Here is a 20,554-nt window from a genome sequence, read left to right as displayed (position 1 = left end):
TTTTTTAAAGCTGGGCTTCACAGGTTTTCAAATGGATTTTTCTTGGAATGGAAAAAAAACATCTCCAAAGGAAAAAGTTTTCACCATAAGACGCGTCTAATAGCGAGTATGTGGATAAAAGGATTGCACGGTTATTTTCCACGTTTCTGTAATTGATGGAACCTACAGGAAACCTCGAAATATCCAAATCACGATGAGCCCCAACCATGTTCAAGAATTAAAGAAAACAATACGAACTGAAAAACTTGAAGGGATTTTTTTAATTATACACACCCCGTTGTGGAAAATAAAAGCTATTCATTGGATCTTTCTCCCATGAATTGTTTGACCAGATTTCATAATCATAGCACCCCTTGGATATTTTTGATTACCATCACTCAGAAACGGCTCCGGAATAGCTCATCTGTCTTGGAATTCGGATTGCTCAATTCACGTCTTTTGACAGATATTGGCTCAATCCTGCTATACATTTGGCTCCGATTTTGATGCTCAATTTGCTACCCAATTAGCATAAAACCTCCACAGAACAAGAAAGCTTCAATTTGTCCCAAAACGCTCCGAGGAGAACGGGGATTTTTCATATTCATTGTCGCGATATGCGGAGAAGGGGATTTTGAAAGTCGCTTTAAATTATTTACTTTCGATGAGCGAAGCGGGAATGTTTAAGAACAAGCCTCCATAGAAGATGCACGAATGCATATTTTGAAGATAAATAACCTCTAAAAGAAACGTTTGCGAAAATTTTGAAGATGCACATGCTTTGATATATTTATTCAGTATATCATTTACTTAAGTGAAACGTTTAAACAATTTGATAAATTTAGCTTCTATGAAAAATGCTGTATTAAAGTTTAGGTTTAATGCGATATCCAATAATGGAAATTTTTACGAATGAACTTGATTTAAATATTCATATTTCTGAAATTTTGTTCATTTAATATTCGTCGATATTGTATTCTGAAATTACTAATAGTCAATGACATGTGAATGAAATTTGTTATATGATTTGTTTGCAAAGTGATTTAGAATTTTCAAAAAAAAAATCACTCAATTCCAATAGACCCGGACCAATAAGTTTTTATTATTCTACAGCTTTTCAATATAAATTTTATCTTGCAATGGAAGTCGTAAGAGTTCCATTTTAACTTTGAGAAAAATTCCAAATTTCAGTACCCTCACAGTTTCCAAGACCAGTTTCGACAGCTCAGAAACCACGCTCAAACTGTTACTCCTCGATTATAATCCCTGTAAACCAATGATTAATAACTACTGAATTATCGTATTTAAATGATTGAAACGGTCAATCTCTTGACGACTTGGGTTCCAGATTTTACATTTATCTATCCTTTAGATGTTAAAATCTGTACCAAATTTTATTCATCTAGGTTTCTACATTTTGTAATAATCGAATGAACATATTTGGACAGCCGGACAGAAACCAAGTTTTGAACATTTACATTGTAAGCTCTATATAGCCTTTTACCTTTGGATTTTCTCGCATTATTTAATCGACTTACACATTTATATCCAGACTTCCTTTGAATAGATTTCGTTCAAAATAGAGTAGGTTTCACCAAATCTTAATAACAGGTAGTTGATGGAAGACATTTGTGTATACTATAATTAAAAATACATTTATAATTTATAATAATGTAATTATAAACATGTCATGGCAATAAATGCAAAAACCTTTTATGCATATTGCAGTGATTAATAGACTTTTCAATTTTATCTACAAATTGTACTTGCAAAGGGAATTTTGAAAAAAAAAAAAAAAAAATGTTCGATTTTCACTAGAATAGAGCCGCGAACTTCAAAGAGCTACGAATGAGAACAGTTGAAGATACTTTACGAGCAAATCCAAGACTAAAGGATACTTTTATCGTGTCTTATCCGTTCGATTACATTTTCTTATACATAGAATTTCAGTTCAAAGGCGATTCCTCTAGTTGATTATGCACAACATATGGTAAACATTTTAAAAAAATGTAGGTTCTTTTTAGAGAGATATGTACTCTTGTCTAGATAATTATTTATAGACACAAAGCACATCACAGAAATTGGGAAACCAAAACGGTATACTTACCTTTTCTGAAAGCATCCTTTCATATTGTTGCGCCCTAGACTTGACGCTGGAAGGTTTTGGGCTGGTATCCTCTTTCTCCTCCTCCCGACTCCTCTTTCTAGAGGGTCCTAAGAGAATTAAAGGATTATTGTATAAAAAATTAAACATGCCAGGATAATTAATATTAAATAATTCGTATAAGCTAGAATCACGATAAATAATTTATTAAAAACTGTCACGCTTACATTATTTAATATAGTGTTTATTACCTTATTTTTAGCACCAAAAATTACGCCTTTTAATGTATTCGAATATTTATTATAAAAATATTGAAAAAAACATTCAGTACATTTACTTTTTTTCTTACACAGTACGCATCCCAATTCGTTGGGAATCGTCACGATTCTAAGTGCAGAGGATTGTACTGATGTTAAAGTATGAAGAAGTTAATGCGGATTTCTCTACATCGGTTTATATTTCATTTTTTTTCACTACACTTTTAAATTTTGGACTATATTTTCAAAGAGTTTTAATATTAATGATAATCGTGGGTGATCGATAAAAATCCAGTATGAATGAAGCAAGTGATAGAGACTGCATTGAGACTTTTATTTGAAGACGTATACAGAGAGTTGACCTCGCGAGTTACAAATATGGCCGATGATCAGTGTTATATCAGAGCTGACGGAGTTATTGAAATTTTTCCTTCTCATAACACGGGCATTGATTTCAAAGCATCTTATTTTAAAGTAAAACCGCGCTTGGAAAGCACGAAGAGTTTAATTTGTCCAACACTGGCGAAGCAAATATGAGATTTAACATTCATCGTCGGAATTGATTTCAGGTTGTATCGAGATTCCAAACCGTGCACTTCTGATTCAGGGTTTTATCCCATTCTAAAATTAACACTTACGCATACTATCATGAGTCCGATTACGCATACTATCATGAGTCCGATCCGCGTATCAAATTTCTAAATTTTTAATATTAAATCTACAATTAGGTGAAAATGATTTTTAACGCGAAAATCGCTTAAAAAACACTTTATTATCGCGAATAATCTTTGTATTAGTATAGAAATTATAATAGGATGCGTTATTTAAATTGGAAATTAAGTAAATTCGTTAACTGTCTTTTCATAAAATATAGCCAACCAAGCAAACTCAGCATTCAAACTACCTAACATAAAAGATTTACCGATTTTAAAGAAAATAAACAAGAGAATAGAACCTCTCGTTCGAAATATAAGAAACACTAAAAATATCTAGATTCCTTTATCTGTATATTTTTAAAATTTTATTAATTATGGCATAACATTCACAAAAATATTTCCTGAAAACGCTTGCGTATACCCGCAGCAATTTATTCAGGTTACTGTTATGAAACGTGCTCAAAATTATCCGCTGGTATTTATATAAATTAATAGAAGAATTCCATTTGTTATATAACTTTTGATAAATCTGTAGTTTCTTGCATTATATTTTAATTCAGAACAAGTATTTACATATAATCACTCATTTTGTATAATATTCGCAACCTTTTTATTTCATCCTGCCACTTCATTGATTGTAAATGACCAAGACCCATTGGTTATCGCTTGAAAATAAGATGTTAGCTTTTACAATATTTTCAACTCCATTAAATAGCCAATCTTTAAGCCAATAAAAAAAGTACAAAAGGAAATGAAAAAAAATAGTGAGACAGTAGATCAGAATTCTATTATTTTGGTAATAATAAAATTCTGATTTCTAATTTTAAAATCAAATGTAATTGAAGAAACAGTTTGGAATTTGGAATCTCTGAAAATTTAAAATTTTGGATTCTAAGACAGTTTTAAAATAATTCTATTGAAATAATTTTCTTCGAAATGATTGCAAAAAATCGGCAACATTTCAGTTAGCTTTTAATTGAATATGTAATTAACTTTTTGTGCTTTGAGAAACAGGTGGTGGTCTTTCTTTTCCTAAATACGTTTACAAGGCGTGATTGACATTAGTCCATTCATACACATATAGATAGCAACAATGACTTTACATTACGGCAATCAAAAATTCATTTTTAATTTTAAAGTAACCGGGAATGGTTAGCATAATTGCTGATAAAATGGAGGAAAAACAATCTTTAAACTGCCGATTATTTTTTTAATTAAAATATTGAAATGTCTTTTTTTAGAGAACAATTACTAACCAAGAATTAAACTTCAAATCTGCTAACTGAAAATTCAGTATTTTGTATGATTCTAACTAAGCACATCGCATCGCGTAACGGACAGATAGTGCCTAAGCATTATGAACATTATGTTGAAATGGATCAGCTGTTCATACAGAAGAATTTTCCGTTGTTCATACAAGAGGCATTTTTTCTTCCTGGAGTTTTGATTTCATTATGCATCATATTTGAAGGATATGAGAGGGTCTCTGCCTCCAAATCCTGACATCCGAGGTTGAAAGAGAATGTCTAGAAAGAATGCATTCCGACCCGTTCGCTTAATGAATATCAGTGACGAACTTGACAGCAAGATCATGCTCTTGATTTGTTTTCTCGTTAATTTTTTAAATTAAAAATTCTGTTTTGGGGAAGGTTAAATATATACAAGATGCTAAATCTGAAATATACACTTCGGAGAAGCGAAAGATGAGATTTAAAATTGTACGCATAAAATCGTATTTAAACGATGCGGATGCATGGATATTTCGAAGATTAACTTGAAAATCTAGAATGATACGTCTTGAAAAAAGCATAACTAAAGTGAATAGAAACGAAGCTTACCTGCTTCCTCATGTTGTGGACTTTGCCTCTTACTCATCTGAAAAGGGAAATTAACAAAATTTAATTGTCTTGACATATCTGCATTACCTCAAGAGCAAATTTCTTTTAATCTGTTTCTAGAGGTTAATAAATTTAACATATTTTAAATACTACATAATAAATAAGATTTAAATTTGTTATATTCCACATTCTATTCTGGAGATCTGGCGTGACTGCTGGTGCGGAAGCAAAAGTTTATCTACAGACAATAAATAATTAAGCTTCTAAAATATTAAAATATTGCATTATCATCGAAAACATACGTTTCCAAATTTCAATCTTTTTGCATAAGATAAACTCTCGGCCTAGCAATCTAACTGCACAAAGCAAATTTTTAATAAAAATTGTATAACTTATTAGCTACACACTATTTCTTGCATCACCTCGGCACTATGTTCCCTACCAACAGCATACGGGCCCAAACGAAGTCCAATTCTGCTCATATTTGAATGCAAAATTCTATAAAGTTAGAATGCCTGAATTTTACAATCCTGATCAGCCAAGTTTCAAAACGCAAGCAAAAATCGACACAAGATGTTTCTCAGCAAGGAAAATTGTTTTCAAAATGAAAAGTAAGTCTTCTGTTAGTTTCATAATTACCTATATATGCGATGAATCAGTTTTGAAGCGAATCACTGTCGACAAAGTATCCAAACTAGAAAATTTGTACTTTCTTTTGCGCATCCTAATATTTGAATTTGAACTTGCTCTTTAGCTATAGAACGTAGGAAAATGGCAAATTTTAAATCTGCATTTTTACAACGAAATAACTTATTTGTGTCAGAAAGATTAATGATTTACACTTCAAAGATTCATTTTTTATTCAAGCAATTAAAAATTGCGCTTTTTAGTAGGAGATTTTTTTTCCATATCTTTCAACAATTACTCACGCTACACGATTGCATTAACGGCTTAACTGTTTTGCCGTACGCCATACGTACATCGATTTATCGAATTTTGATAGTTGTAAGCAAAAAAACCTTTCGTAACGATTATAAGTATTAAAATTATTTCGAATATATAGATAAGTCAAGTATTCAATGGATTTCCATTTGAATCAAAATAAGAAAATAATCACAAAATAGAAGGTGTCGTCTTATTAGATAGTGAAGGAAATAAAACCGTTATGTGGTTAAATTTTCCTGTATTTGAGTTTATAAGCTGAAATTCGGCCATTCATAGGCGGAAAATAGCAGAAATATTCCATTTTCATGATTCAGTCCTTTGCGGTTACTTAAGCCAATCCGCTGATATACGTTCCCATACAAAATGGGTCACATGGTTAAATACTACAGTTGAAGGAGGGGGATGTAAAATTATCCCATCACACCCATTTTACAGTAAATATCACTATTGTCTAACCTTAAGAATAAAGACCATCAAAAAAATCTCAAATCTTAGGTGATCCGAAAGATGGGAATATACGAAATGTACAATTTATGTGATTATCCAAGACTGATTTTTCCCCCATAAAAAGCAAAAGGTTGCTTTACAACATAATTCTTTCACAATTCATTTCAAATCTTCGTCTATTTTGTAAATAACTACATACAAATTTTGATGGCACTTGCTTGAATGTTATTTAACCAGAAATTGGAGACTGCATGTGAAACTCATTTCCTACTTTGCAGGAATCATGATATGTTCGATTCGGTAAACACCAGAGTGGAATCATTTTTATGCAACTGAAATCATTTTGCATCATTCTACACTTAAATTCTCTTCAGTAGGAAAAATTTGTAAACAAGCAATGCAAAACTTCTTAATTTGCCAACTTTGCAAAGCAAATTACAATACAATCATCTTCAATAATTTAACAGATCACCTTTTTTCTTCAGATTCATTGGTTCAACGTGAAAGATTTAGAATTTGTTAAAACTTTCTTGTAGTGCAATTTTTAGCTCTACAAATCTTTAATCGTAGTCGAAAGCCAGAGAAACAGAAGTTAAAACTTCACTAAATCGAGTGTTTTATACATTCTACAAAAATTAACCTCTTACAGCTACGGGCATAGGAATACGAATAAATATTATTAGCTTATATTTTAGAGATTGATACTAATTCTTTTGAATATCTACTACGATTATTACATCAAGTTATAATTACCTATCAAATATCTCACAAAATTAAATCAGTTGCGTCTTATACGTAATCTTATACTTAGTAAAAATTCTCACTTCCGAACGAACAAAAAATCTGCTCACATCTATCCCTAGACGATTAAAGACAGTGATAAAATTTAAAGGATTGCAGATAAAATATTCACATTGTATACCGCAAAAAATTTGATAATTTTCCGTTTTAGTTCAATTATTTCTTATTGTAATTTGATTTTTCGTTGTTGCATCCTGCATGAATACTTATAAAGTCAATAAAATATTTGAAATAAAACTTTTTCTAAATCCATCATGGAGTCGTACTTTATTGATAATATTTTACTATATCGATCGTACTTTAGATCATATTACAAAGAATTTATCTGATAAGTTGTTTGCTTGAGTTATTGCATTCACATTTCGCAGACAGACGGTCAGCACGACGAAGAATTTAGTTCTAAACATCTAAATTTTTGGCCATCAAATACATAATAAATAACATCAATTCAGCCATTTAACAGTTTTGTGGATTTGCAGGCAAAAAGATGAATAAACAAGCAGCCAGCGGAAGGAGATCGCCTTAAATTTGAAACAATTATGGATTAAAAACCACATTTTTATAGCGTTTTTGAATTCACAGGCAGCTTTATTAACCATGTTTTAAACTTGGAAAGTGACGTCATTTCGGAATTTCTAGATCGAATTTTTGACAAATGTATTGACAGCAGAAGTTACAGAACGAAAATATATCGAAACTTTCTAACTAAGGAACGTTTTATAAGAAATTTGGATTGTCAGAACAAAAACGTTCCTACAAATTAAATCTCTTTATATTGACTAAAGTTTCCCGAATAATAAATTACATATAATTATTGCAATAATAAAGTGACGATTGATTTCATTCACCTTAAGGAATATAAATCAAAAAGAATTTCCTCCTCTTTGCTGCAATAGAAATATTCAAAACATCAAAAGTCATTTACCGAGAAGTAATTTTTTAAAATACATTTTGAAGCATTTACTTGTTTACTATTTTGAGATTTTACTTCACGAATTTCTTTCCTAACAAAGTGAAATTTTTATTTGAACTTGGATCAGATTTCAAGGTGAATATTGCATACAAATGAAAAAAATCAGAATACTGCTAGAAAATGTCATTTATAACAAACAAAACAACAAACAGTAACTAAAATTTTAACACAATAACAAAACAGTAACAATTTTTTTAAAAATATATCTGAATTTTTAAAAATAAAAGCATTAGATATTCAAGAATTTAAACTTTTAAGTTGGATGTATATTCTCAGATACTATACAAGACTGTGCATCATTTTGACATCATTAGACATCATCATTTTGTGCATCATTAAAAATATATCTGAATTTTTAAAAATAAAAGCATTAGATATTCAAGAATTTAAACTTTTAAGTTGGATGTATCTTCTCAGATACTATACAAGACTGTGCATCATTTTGACGTTTTATTTTTTTTAATTTTTAAAAAATACCTACAATTAGAATACGTAGAAGGTTAGAAGACTTATTTCGAAATTCAGAGGAAGTCAACTTCAAAGAATTACATATATTTACTTTTCGGAACAATAAATAAGCATTCGTATTTCATGAATAATTATAAATTTTCTGAATAAAATAAGCTTTCCGAAATGCGAAGGATTAAGAATAAACACCCAATATTAAAGATTGATTTTAAAAAGAAAAAAAAATGATTGTCTACATATACTGAGGTTCATATATAATGGAATTTTTACCAAAGACATGCAAATTCGACAAATAGTTCTATACAATATTCCTTTGCATATTTCACTTATAAAAGAATAGAAAGATATTTCCTTTAAAATACTATTTAATACCATTTACATATTATAAAGGAAGAACCGAAAAGCCGAAGTGCCACCTTAAAACTTTCTTGCATACTTTCTAATCAGCTGAATTTCTGTTTCAGACGCATTTTTTTCCCAACTGATTGAATCCAAAATTTAACGAATAACTACTATCGAATCACAAGATCACTTACCAAATCTGATGCATTTGACATTGGAAATCCTGGAACAGACAAAAAGTTGGGTTGATCTGCGAAAGTTCTAACGTTAAGTTACATTTATGAGTTAACTTTTTTACATCCTTCTAAAAATACAGACCGGCAGTAGTTCAACCCCCCTCATTCGATTTGTCTCAAGACCTCTATAGGCATCTACTACATCGATGTTAAATCTTTTTACGGAATTTTTTTCTATCTGGCTCCCTTCGTTTTATTGTCAACTTGTATTTGAAAAACCAGTAAGATAGAATTGCACTCATCGGATTCCCCCCCCCAAAAAAAATATGCTAATAAATACATTTGATAATAAATGCATTGATTTGAATACATGATCTTCAAATGTAGTTAAATACCATATATGAAATATTGCTTTCCGACCTCAAGGTGTTATGTTATCTTTGTCAAAGATAGACAATATTTCAAAAATGTGGCCTCTGAACTCGAAGAAATCTAAATCTCGAGTTCGAATTTTGGGTGATTACAGTATTTTCTTTGCATTTCGCATACGAGAAAGTAATAAAAACTTTTAGAGGATTTAGAATATGAATTTGTTTCTTACTTAAATGCAGTGAACAAATATAAAATGCTGAAAAATATGCTTGCAATTGGATATTTTGAGACATATCCATAACGTTTGTATGTATTCTGAAAGCCATACAATATTTTAAAAGATTTAAGATTAATGATAGTATACGTGCTTATGTAGGGGATGCATTTGGTTTAGTGCACAAAAGTTATTCGTTGATTATGCTGCACTGGGAATTTGATTAAATGCCTTAATTCTGTCTAGAATAAAATTACATCTTAACGAGCTAAATCACTGGAAGAGTTGAATATTTTTTTCAAAATTAATCTAGAATGGTAGGGAAAATATTTAGAGTGTATAAAATAATTTCAACTATTCTAAATTTATTATATTTTCCTTTCAATTAAATATATAATGGCAGGGAAATATGCAACGTTCGAGATATGTTCTACGAATACGAGAAATATTGTTTTGTCTTAGGAAGAGTGCATTCTAAATTGCATTTCAAATACTTTCTTAAATAAATACAAACTCGTTGCATTTAAAGAAAAAATGTCAAAATACACTTAAATTGAAATGAATATTTGATCTTCAAAATATTAATGTCAATGAAAAATGATGGACAAAATAAGTTAAATAATATTAATCAATATGCTCAATTAGCAAAATAAACTGAATTAATAATTTTTAAAATAAATTCGTCAACTGGCCGCTAATAAATCAATATTAAATAGAGAACAAGATGAACAATGTATTAGCAATGATTATCAATTTAAATTTTAAATCACAATAGAGAGCCCTAACTAGTCACAAATAAATTCGCAAGTAGCTAGAATAGAAAGAAACAGTCTTGGCAAAGAGTTTAAATACTTCGGATTTGATTGATGCCAAACGATTATCTTCAAACGATAAAATGCTTAAGAAATTCACCAGACATTTAATTTTTTTATAAAAACAGGCTCTGTAATATAAAAAACAGATGCATAAAAAACTCTTTTGCATGTTTTATATTGTCACAATATTGAAAAAAACAGATCATTTTCTCAAAATATTTATGCATTACTGGTAGGACCCGAAGCAAATTTGTCATGCATATTCAAATCCCAAATGCTCCAACAAAAGACTCCAGAATAAGATTAATTTATTATTCTCGATAGAAAAAGGAAACTGGGTAAATTCTTTAACATTTCTTTGGAATTTTCTACTTATTTATATTAATTTCTATTAACAAATAATTGCTTAAAATTAGGAAGTGTTGCCTTAATTTGATCATTCTTTGTACAAATCTTAAATGTAAATCATTTGGAGCTAATTGGATTATAGCAATGCATGCATTTAATCAAAAACTGATTTCAATTCGGACAAAACAGTTAAGAGGTTAATCGAAAAGTGGCTTCAAATCTTAATAATCCGTTGTCGGTCATTTGTGCTGTTTGACTTCTTTTCTTTTGGGAATTGCGGCGGAACTGAGGAAAAGAAAATTGCGAGATGAGTTTGTTTTATAAAGAGGCTTCGAACTTATGTCAAACAAATTGATGTTGAGACTACTTCTTCACACAGAAAAATGATTGAAGGACGCAAGGCTTCATTTCTATCTAAACGACTGATTGAAACCTGAGATTTAAATAATGTTAGACTGCTTAATTTTGAAGATATTTATTGCTGAAGCGATCCTAAATATTTTGCTGATGAATTAAATAATAAATTATGTTAGTTTTTCCAAAACTTAATACATTTTTAATGTCCGTTTTTATGTCCGTCCCGTTTGACGTACGTTTCTGTAAAAGTTGTGGAATTAATTTATTTAGCACTTATTTTACTGTAATTATGTCAAATAGTGCTGTTTATTAGACAAAAAAGAGGTAATTCCCAACAATAATAAACTCCAGTGTTTTTCCCTTTGAAGTTTCAAAATAATTTTATTTTATTATTATTATTTTACGAAACTGTACAGAGCTTCTTCCACGTCTCGATTTAATTGAAGCTGCACCACGTACAGGTCTTAAATTTTCGCTCATCTTCACAAATCCTGTTCAATAAAGATTTTTTTTTTTACAAAATTCGTAATAAAAAATGACTACGTTCTTCCGTCTCCTTAGCATTTTTACCTTCTTGTATTAGAAGTCTAGAGGAAGTATTGCAATCGTCAAAACCTTCGAATGTGAGATTCTAACGAATATCCACGTTAGATTCTCCTGAATTAGGAGAACACAGTTTTGGAAAATGCCTGTGCCTGAACAAAGATTACTCGAAAAACATTATGAGCAAGACCGATGAATCTTACTACATGGCGTTTATGGATTTCCATCAAATTAAGAATAAAATGGATTCAGAGGAAGTCTATCTGTCCGACAGTTTCATCCGCCTAAACGAAGAAAGCTAAATGGATAAAAAACGGCACATAGATTTAACATCTGCACTGTAGATAAGTAACAAACTTGAACATTTGTCGGTCTCTATTTACAGAAGTATCCAGTCTATATTTCCAGGCAAAAACAGCATAAGATGCTTAAAATATTTAATCAATTATAGTTTCAAAAATGAGGAGAATCTGGTCAAAAATCACAATGCTAAAAATAGGAATCATATTTGCGCATGTCCGAGATCTAGGAGCATAAGATTTCTTTTAAATTTATATATTTTTGAAGTAAAATTTTATTTTTATGTACAGGAATTGTAAAACTTCCCATAAATGTTAAATGGACATGGAGAATAATAAAAAAATATATATAAAAAAAGAAATATATATAAAACTACTATAGGGATGCCAGACTAGATCTGAAGAACTGCAAAATACATCAAGCAACCCATCGTTCATCCCACCAAGCCACTCAGACTTCACAGTCACGAATTGACTAAAATGCGTAAAAAATTTAATCAGTTCTAAATTGAAAAATAATGAGAATCTGGTCAAAAAGCACAATGCTAAAAATAGGAATGATATTTGCGCATCTGCGAGATCTCGGAGCATAAAATTTATTTTAAATTTATAGAATTTTGAAGTAAAATTTTATTTTTGATGTATAAGAATTGGAAAAATTCACATAGATGTTAAATGGGCATGGAGAATAATAATAAAAAAATATTAAAAAATAAAATATATATAAAAATAGTATATGGATGCGAGACTTATTAACCTAAATGTTAAATGGGCATAGACAATAGTACTAAAAAAATATTTTTGAAAAAAAGAAATATATATAAAACTAGTATATGGATGCGAGACTCGATCTGAAGCCCTGCAAAATATATCAAGCAACCCATCGTTCATCCCACCAGTCCACTCAGACTTCACCGTCAGACACAGCCTAAGATGCTTAAAATATTTAATCAGTTCTAGTTTGAAAAATAATGAGAATCTGGTCAAAATGCACAATGCTAAAAATAGGAATGATATTTGCGCATGTGCGAGATCTCGGAGAATAAAATTTCTTTTAAATTTATAGAATTTTGAAGTAAATTTTTATTTTTGACGTATAAGAATTGGAAAAATTCACATAAATATTGAATGTCCATAGAGAATAAAATTAAAAAATATTGAAAAAAAGAAATATATAAATAAAACTATTGTTCGGGTGAGAGACTCGATCTGAAGCACTGCAAAATACATCAAAGAACACATCGTTCATCCGACCAGGCTACACACACTTCAACGTTAGAAACAGCATAAGATGATTAAAATATTTAATCAGTTCTAGTTTGAAAAATAATGAGAATCTGGTCAAAAAGCTGAATTCAAAAACTGGAATGATATTTGCGCATGTGCGAGATCTCGGAGCATAAAATTATTTTTAAATTTATAGATTTTTGAAGTAAAATTATATTTTTGAAGTATAAGAATTGTAATAATTCACATAAATATTAAATGGGCATGGAGAATAATATTAAAAAAATATTTTAAAAAAAGAAATAGATATAAAACTGTTAAAGGGATGCGCGACTCGATCTGAAGCCCTGCAAAATACATCAAGCAACCCATCGTTCATCCTACGAGGCCACTCAGACTTCGCAGTCAGAAGCAGCCTAAGATGCTGAAAATATTTAATCAGTTCTAGTTTGAAAAGTAATGAGAATCTGCTCAAAAAGCTCAATGCTAAAAACTGGAATGATATTTGCGCATGTGCGAGATCTCGGAGCATAAAATTACTTTAAAATTTATAGATTTTTGAAGTAAAATTTTTATTTTTGATGTATAAGAATTGTAATAATTCACATAAATGTTAAATGGACGTGGAGAATAATATTAAAAAAAATATTAAAAAAAAGAAATATATAAATAAAACTATTGTTCGGGTGAGAGACTCGATCTGAAGCACTGCAAAATACATCAAGTAACCCATCGTTCATCCGACAAGGCCACACACACTTCAACGGCAGAAACAGCATAAGATGATTAAAATATTTAATCAGTTCTAGTTTGAAAAATAATGAGAATCTAGTCAAAAAGCACAATGCTAAAAATAGGAATGATATTTGCGCATATACGACATCTCGGAGCATAAAATTTCTTTGAAATTTATAGAATTTAGAAGTAAAATTTTATTTTTGATGTATAAGAATTGGAAATATTCACATAAATATTGAATGTGCATAGAGAATAATATTAAAAAATATTTAAAAAAAGAAATATATAAATAAAACTATTGTTCGGGTGAGAGACTCGATCTGAAGCACTGCAAAATACATCAAGTAACCCATCGTTCATCCGACAAGGCCACACACACTTCAACGGCAGAAACAGCATAAGATGATTAAAATATTTAATCAGTTCTAGTTTGAAAAATAATGAGAATCTAGTCAAAAAGCACAATGCTAAAAATAGGAATGATATTTGCGCATATACGACATCTCGGGGCATAAAATTTCTTTGAAATTTATAGAATTTAGAAGTAAAATTTTATTTTTGATGTATAAGAATTGGAAATATTCACATAAATATTGAATGTGCATAGAGAATAATATTAAAAAATATTTAAAAAAAGAAATATATAAATAAAACTATTGTTCGGGTGAGAGACTCTATCTGAAGCCCTGTAAAATACATCAAACAACCCATAATTCAGCCCACCAGGCCAATTAGACTTCGAAATCAGAAACAGCATAAGATGCTTAAAATATTTAATCAGTTCTAGTTTGAAAAATAATGAGAATCTGGTCAAAAAGCACAATGCTAAAAATAGGAATTATATTTGCGCATGTGCTAGATCTCCGAGCATAAAATTTCTTTTAAATTTATAGATTTTTTGATGTAAAATTTTTTTGGGTGTATAAGAATTGTTAAAATTCACATAAATTTTAAATGGACAAGGAGAGAAATATGAAAAAAATATTTAAAAAAAAAGAAATATATATAAAACTATTATAGGGATGCGAGACTCGATCTGAAGCCCTGCAAAATACATCATGGAACCCATCGTTCATCCCACCCGGCCACACACACTTCGCAGTCAGAAGCAGCCTAAGATGCTTAAAATATTTAATAAGTTCTAGTTTGAAAAATAAAGAGAATCTGGTCAAAAAGCACAATGCTAAAAATAGGAATGATATTTGCGCATGTGCGAGATCTCGGAGCATAAAATTACTTTTAAATTTATAGATTTTTGAAATAAAATTATATTTTTGATGTATAGGAATTGTAATAATTCACATAAATGTTAAATTGGCATGGAGAATAATATTAAAAAAATATTTAAAAAAAAGAAATATATATAAAACTATTATAGGGATGCGAGACTCGATCTGAAGCCCTGCAAAATACATCAAGCAACCCATCGTTCATCCCACAAGATGACTCAGACTTCGCAGTTAGAAGCAGCCTAAGATGCTTAAAGTATTGAATCAGTTCTAGTTTGAAAAATAATGAGAATCTGGTAAAAAAGCACAATGCTAAAAATAGGAATGATATTTGCGCATGTGCGAGATATCGGAGCATTAAATTTCTTTTAAATTTATAGATTTTTGAAGTAAAATTTTTATAAAATAAATAAAATTTGATAAAATAAAATTTTACTTCAAAAATCTATAAATTTAAAAGTAATTTTATGCTCCGAGATCTCGCACGTGTGCAAATATCATTACTATATTTAGCATTGTGCTTTTTGACCAGAATCTCGATACTTTTCAAACTAGAATTGATTAAATATTTTAAGCATCTTAGGCTGTTTCTGTATGTGAAGTGTGTGTGGCTTGGTGGGATGAACGTTGGATTGCTTGATATATTTTGCAGGTATTCAGATCGAGTCTCTTATCCGAATAATAGTTTTATATAAATTTCTTTTTTTTAAATATTTTTTAATATTATTCTCCATGGCTATTCAACAATTATGTGAATTTTTCCAATTCTTATACATCAAAAATAAAATTTTACTTCAAAAATCTATAAATTTAAAAGAAATTTTATGCTCCGAGATCTCGCACATGCGCAAATATCATTAATATATTTAGCATTGTGCTTTTTGACCAGATTCTCATTATTTTTTTAAACAGAATTGATTAAATATTTTAAGCATCTTAGGCTGTTTCGGTCTGTGAAGAGTCTGTGGCTGGGTGTGAAGAACGATGGGTTGCTTGATGTATTTTGCAGGTATTCAGATCGAGTCTGTCATCCGAATAATAATTTTATATATATTTCTTTTTGTTTTTTAATATTTTTAATATTATTTTCCATGCCCAATCAACAGTTTTGTGAATTTTTCCAATTCTGAAACATCAAAAATAAAATTTTACTTCAAAAATATAAAAATTTAATAGAAATTTTATGCTCCGAGATCTCGCACCTGCGCAAATATTATTTCTAATTTGAGCATTGTGCTTTTTGACCAGATTCTCATTATTTTTCTAACTAGAATTGATTAAATATTTTAAGCATCTTAGGCTGTTGCTGTGTGCGAAGTGTGTGGGGCTTGGTGGGATGAACATTGGATTGCTTGATGTATTTTGCAGGTATTCAGATCGAGTCTCTTATCCGAATAATAGTTTTATATAAATTTCTTTTTTTTAAATATTTTTTAATATTATTCTCAATGGCTATTCAACAATTATGTGAATTTTTCCAATTCTTATACATCAAAAATATAATTTAACTTCAAAAGTCTGTAAATTTAAAAGAAATTTTTTGCTATGAGATCTCGCACATGCGCAAATATCATTTCTAATTTTAGCATTGTGCTTTTTGACCAGATTCTCATTATTTTTTTTTAACTAGAATTTATTAAATATTTTAAGCATCTTCGGCTGCTTCTGTCTATGAAGTGTGCGTGGCTTGGTGGGATGAATGTTGGATTGCTTGATGTATTTTGCATGTATTCAGATCGAGTCTCTCATACGAATAATAATTTTATATAAATTTCTTTTTTGAAATATTTTTTAATATTATTCTCCATTGCTATTGAACAATTATGTGAATTTTTCCAATTCTTATACATCAAAAATAAAATTTTACTTCAAAAATCTATAAATTTAAAAGAAATTTTATGCTCCGAGATCTCGCACTTGCCAAAATATCATTACTATATTTAGCATTGTGCTTTTTGACCAGAATTTCGATACTTTTCAAACTAGAATGGATTAAATATTTTAAGCATGTTTGGCTGCTTCTATCTGTGAAGTGTGTGTGGCTTGGTGGGATGAACGTTAGATTGCTTGATGTATTTTGCAGGTATTCAGATCGAGTCTCTTATTCGAATAATAGTTTTATATAAATTTCTATTTTTTAAATATTTTTTAAAATTATTCCCCATGGCTATTCAACAATTATGTGAAAATTTCCAATTCTTATACATCAAAAATAAAATTTTACTTCAAAAATCTGTAAATTTAAAAGAAATTTTATGCTATGAGATCTCGCACATGAGCAAATATCATTTCTAATTTTAGCATTGTGCTTTTTGACCAGATTCTCATTATTTTTCAAACTAGAATTGATTAAATATTTTAATCATGTTAGGCTGCTCCTGTCTGTGAAGTGTGTGTGGCTTGGTGGGATGAACGTTGGATTGCTTGATGTATTTTGCAGGTATTCAGATCGAGTCTCTTATCCAAATAATAGTTTTATATAAATTTCTTTTTTTTTAAATATTTTTTAATATTATTCTCCATGCCCATTGAACATTTATGTGAGTTTTTCCAATTCTTATACAAGAAAAACCTATAAAACTATAAATTTAAAAGAAATTTTATGCTCTGAGATCTCGCACATGCGCAAACATCATTACTACATTTAGCATTGTGCCTTTTGACCAGAATCTCATTATTTTTCAAACTAGGATTGATTAAATATTTTAAGCACCTTAGGCTGCTTCTGTCTGTGAAGTGTGTGTGGCTTGGTGGGATGAACGTTGGATTGCTTGATGTATTTTGCAGGTATTCAGATCGAGTCTCTTATCCGAATAATAGTTTTATATAAATTTCTTTTTTTTAAATATTTTTTAAATTATTCCCCATGGCTATTCAACAATTATGTGAAAATTTCCAATTCTTATACATCAAAAATAAAACTTTACTTCAAAAATCTATAAATTTAAAAGAAATTTTATGCTCCGAGATCTCACACATGCTCAAATATCATTACTATATTTAGCATTGTGCTTTTTGACCAGAATCTCATTATTTTTCAAATGAGAATTGATTAAATGTTTTAAGCATCTTAGGATTTTCTGTCTGTGAAGTGTGTGTGCCTTTTTGGGATGAATGATGTGTTTTGCAGGTCTTCAGATCGAGTCTCTTATTAGAATAACAGTTTTATATATATTTCATTTTTTTATATATATATTTTTTAATATTATTCTCCATGCCCATACAACATTTATGTGAATTTTTCCAATTCTTATACATTAAAAATAAAATTTTACTTCCAAAATATATGAATTTAAAAGAAATTTTATGCTATGAGATCTCGCACTTGCGCAAATATCATTACTATATTTAGCATTGTGCGTTTTGACAGGATTCTCATTATTTTTCAAACTAGAATTGATTAAATATTTTAATCATCTTAGGCTGCTCCTGTCTGTGAAGTGTGTTTGGCTTGGTGGGATGAACGTTGGATTGCTTGATGTATTTTGCAGGTATTCAGATCGTGTCCCTTATCCAAATAATAGTTTTATATAAATTTCTTTTTTTTAAATATTTTTTAATATTATTCTCTATGCCCATTCAACATTTATGTGAGTTTTTCCAATTCTTATACAAGAAAAACCTATAAAACTATAAATTTAAAAGAAATTTTATGCTCTGAGATCTCGCACATGCGCAAACATCATTACTACATTTAGCATTGTGCCTTTTGACCAGAATCTCATTATTTTTCAAACTAGGATTGATTAAATATTTTAAGCACCTTATTCTGCTTCTGTCTGTGAAGTGTGTGTGGCTTGGTGGGATGAACGTTGGATTGCTTGATGTATTTTGCAGGTATTCAGATCGAGTCTCTTATCCGAATAATAGTTTTATATAAATTTCTTTTTTTTAAATATTTTTTAAATTATTCCCCATGGCTATTCAACAATTATGTGAAAATTTCCAATTCTTATACATCAAAAATAAAACTTTACTTCAAAAATCTATAAATTTAAAACAAATTTTATGCTCCGAGATCTCACACATGCTCAAATATCATTACTATATTTAGCATTGTGCTTTTTGACCAGAATCTCATTATTTTTCAAATGAGAATTGATTAAATGTTTTAAGCATCTTAGGCTTTTCTTTCTGTGAAGTGTGTGTGCCTTTTTGGGATGAATGATGTGTTTTGCAGGTCTTCAGATCGAGTCTCTTATTAGAATAACAGTTTTATATATATTTCATTTTTTTATATATATATTTTTTAATATTATTCTCCATGCCCATACAACATTTATGTGAATTTTTCCAATTCTTATACATTAAAAATAAAATTTTACTTCCAAAATATATGAATTTAAAAGAAATTTTATGCTATGAGATCTCGCACTTGCGCAAATATCATTACTATATTTAGCATTGTGCGTTTTGACCAGATTCTCATTATTTTTAAAACTAGAATTGATTAAATATTTTAAGCATCTTTGGCTGTGTCTATCTGTGAAGTGTGTGTGCCTTGGTGGGATGAACGATGTGTTGCTTGATGTATTTTGCAGGTCGTCAGATCGAGTCTCTCATCCGAATAATAATTTTATATATATTTCTTTTTTTTTAATATTTTTAATATTATTCTTCATGCCCATTCAAAATTTTTGTCAATTTTTCCAATTCTTATACATCAAAAATAAAATTTCACTTCAAAAATCTATAAATTTAAAAGAAATTTTATGCTCCGAGATCTCGCACATGCGCAAATATCATTACTATATTTAGCATTGTGCTTTTTGACCAGAATCTCATTATTTTTCAAACTAGAATTGATTAAATGTTTTAAGCATCTTAGGCTGTTTCTGTCTGTGAAGTGTGTGTGCCTTTTTGGGATGAATGACGTGTTTTGCAGGTCTTCAGATCGAGTCTCTTATTCGAATAACAGTTTTATATATATTTTTTTTATTTTATATATATTTTTTAGTATTATTCTCCATGCCCATACAACAATTATGTGAATTTTTCCAATTCTTATACATTAAAAATAAAATTTTACTTCCAAAATATATGAATTTAAAAGAAATTTTATGCTATGAGATCTCGCACTTGCGCAAATATCATTACTATATTTAGCATTGTGCGTTTTGACCAGATTCTCATTATTTTTAAAACTAGAATTGATTAAATATTTTAAGCATCTTTGGCTGTGTCTATCTGTGAAGTGTGTGTGGCTTGGTGGGATGAACGTTGGATTGCTTGATGTTTTTTGCAGGTATTCAGATCGAGTCTCTTATCCGAATAATAGTTTTATATAAATTTCTTTTTTTTTTAAATATTTTTTAATATTATTCTCCATGGCTATTCAACAATTATGTGAAAATTTCCAATTCTTATACATCAAAAATAAAATTTTACTTAAAAAATCTATAAATTTAAAAGAAATTTTATGCTCC

Source organism: Argiope bruennichi, chromosome 6 (assembly GCF_947563725.1).
Source record: "Argiope bruennichi chromosome 6, qqArgBrue1.1, whole genome shotgun sequence".
Classification (NCBI taxonomy): Eukaryota; Metazoa; Arthropoda; class Arachnida; order Araneae; family Araneidae; genus Argiope; species Argiope bruennichi.
Note: the sequence above shows the minus strand (reverse complement) of the source record.